This window comes from Piliocolobus tephrosceles, unplaced genomic scaffold (genome assembly GCF_002776525.5).
Source record: "Piliocolobus tephrosceles isolate RC106 unplaced genomic scaffold, ASM277652v3 unscaffolded_22454, whole genome shotgun sequence".
NCBI lineage: Eukaryota > Metazoa > Chordata > Mammalia > Primates > Cercopithecidae > Piliocolobus > Piliocolobus tephrosceles.
In genome coordinates, this window is record NW_022304815.1 from 1 (window position 1) to 2681 (window position 2681).

General features: G+C 52.4%; 1 long non-coding RNA gene across 1 annotated transcript; it reads left to right on the forward strand.

The window, feature by feature from the left end:
* The first annotated feature begins 6 nt into the window (after positions 1-6).
* LOC113221260 lies at positions 7-1404 on the forward strand. The gene is made up of 2 exons (XR_003307782.2): positions 7-1059; positions 1156-1404. It is a non-coding gene; the product is annotated as an uncharacterized LOC113221260 (long non-coding RNA).
* Positions 1405-2681: the final 1277 nt, after the last annotated feature.

Sequence of the window (2681 nt, forward strand, 5' to 3'; positions counted from 1 at the left end):
CTGCTTCCCTGCGACCCTCCAGAACCAGCAGCCCAATGTAAGGGGCCACGTTAAGTATCAGAGAGGGAGAAAGGATCGTTTTCATTACTCACTCTCTCTCAGATATCAAGGACCAGATACTTAAGTATGTTATCTCATTCAGTTATCATGAAGCCCCTGTGAAGTGAGTTTCTGTTGCACCTTTCTTTAGGACGGTCAGATGGGTCTCTGCTAGACATCAAACACTGTGACAGAGGCTCATACAAAAACTACTCCCTTGAACTCCCTGTGGCCCCCTCCCCAGCCCCGACCTGCCACTGTGATTCAGAAAATCGGAACCACTGACTCCGGCGGGCATTTGCTGGGCAGATTGTCCACACCCCTGCCTGCCCTTCTCAGGCTGAGATGAGACAGTCAGCCCCACACACGCAATGACGGGACATCTGGAAATGCAGAAGCCCAAGGAAGTTCGTGTCAGGATCAGGTTTTCCCTTTGACTGTGGCCCAGGAATGGGAATAGGCTCCTGGGAGGGCGTTTGCTTCCCTAAGGAGGGAAGTGGCATGGAAAGGGATAGGGATTCTCTACACTACAGGGTGGTTGTAACCCTGATCTCTTGGTGTGACCACAAAGTAAGAGCAGGGAGGCATCCTCAGGTGTCCCCAATGCCCCAGAGAAGGAGCAGCTTGTCCCAGAGTCTCAGCAGCCATGGGAAGGTCCAATCTGACCACAACACAGCTCCAGGGTTCCCCTTCCATCCTCCCTGGTGTTGTCTTAGTTTGGGATGGGTCTCGCCAGGTGTTAGTAAGAAAGTCCAGCCTCAACCTCCAGGGAGAAGTTGGAAGCAAACTCCTGTCGCCCTCTCCAGGTCTCGTGTCCATTTTGGGTGTGTCTGGGGTGTCTGACCCAAAAGGGCTATGCGAGTAGCAGCCCAAGTGTGATCTCTAAATGCCGCTTCTCACTTCAAGGAACCAGTCCACTCGGGGTTAATGGGCAAATTCAGGCATGAAGCAGGAGAAAGATGGCCCAGAATGAGGACAGAGGCCATTCCTCTTAATGTCTCCTCTCTCCAAAGAAAAGGAGTAAGTAAAAACAAAAATAACAGACTGATCGGGGCCATTGGCCAGGCCTGTGGGCTAAAGATTAACCCCCACCCTAATCACTTGTGCTATCTGTAGATCACGTATCCACCTGGTCACTTACCCCATGCTTGCTCAGCCTATCACGACCCTGTCACGTGGACGCCTTACGATGGTAAGCCCTTAAAAGGGCCAGGAACTCTTTCTTCAGGGAGCTCGCTTCTGTTCTTGAGACGCAGCAAGTCCATCGACGCTCCTGGCCAAATGAAGTCTTTGGAAAGCTCAGTTCTGTTCTTGAGACACAAGTCTGCCGACCTCCTGGCTGAATAAAGCCTCTTCCTTCTTTAACCTGGTGTCTGAGGACTTTTGTCTGTGGCTCATCCTGCTACATTTCTTGGTTCCCTGACTGGGAAGCGAGGCAGCCCCTCAGGCGGCTTAGGCCTGCCCTGTGGAGCATCCCTGCAGGGGACTCCGGCCAGCTTGAGCTACGCGGATCCTGAGCATGCTCCTGGGCAGGCATTAGCCCTGGTGGAATGCCTCGTCAGAGCAGTGCACTGCAGGCCCCCGTGGAGAATCCACACACTGGTTGAACACCAGGAAGGAACTGGCCCTTGGAGTCCAGATATCTGGAGTACAGTAGGACCGGTCTTGGGAACTTGCCCGCTCCGTTTGAGTGGAAGCATGGTCCGATCACCCATAGCATGCCTTTATCAGCACTTTTGGGTTTTTGTTTTTGTTGTTTTTTTTCTTGAGATGGAGTCTCGTTCTGTCGCCCAGGCTGGAGTGCAGTGGCCAGATGTCAGCTCACTGCAAACTCCGCCTACCGGGTTCACACCATTCTCCTGCCTCAGCCTCCTGAGTAGCTGGGACTACAGGCGTCCGCCACCTCGCCCGGCTAGTTTTTTTTGTATTTTTAGTAGAGACGGGGTTTCACCGTGTTAGCCAGGATGGTCTCGATCTCCTGACCTCGTGATTCACCCGTCTCAGCCTCCCAAAGTGCTGGGATTACAGGCTTGAGCCACCGCGCCCGGCTGTTAACTGATTTTGAAAAAGAAATGGTTATAAGTCTTTTTTTTTTTTTTTTTGAGACGGAGTCTGGCTCTGTCGCCCAGGCTGGAGTGCAGTGGCCGCATCTCAGCTCACTGCAAGCTCCACCTCCCGGGTTTACGCCATTCTCCTGCCTCAGCCTCCCGAGTAGCTGGGACTACAGGCGCCCGCTACCACGCCCGGCTAGTTTTTTTGGTACTTTTTTAGTAGAGACGGGGTTTCACTGTGTTAGCCAGGATGGTCTCCATCTCCTGACCTCGTGATCCGCCCGTCTCAGCCTCCCAAAGTGCTGGGATTACAGGCTTGAGCCACCACGCCTGGCCTGATTTGGGTTTTGGTTTTGACTTGGTTTGAATTGCTTGACAGGACCAGTCTTGGGAACTTGCCCACTCCATTTCGGTTGACGTGTGGCCTGATCACCCATGGCATGCCTTTATCGGCACTTTGGTTTTGATTCTGATTCTGATTTGTTGTGAGTTCCTGGAACCCAGTGTCCCGCAGATGGTTCAAATGCATTCAGTCTGTAGCGGCAACTGCTTTGCTAACAGAAGAAAGTAGAAAAATAAATTTAGAAGAAA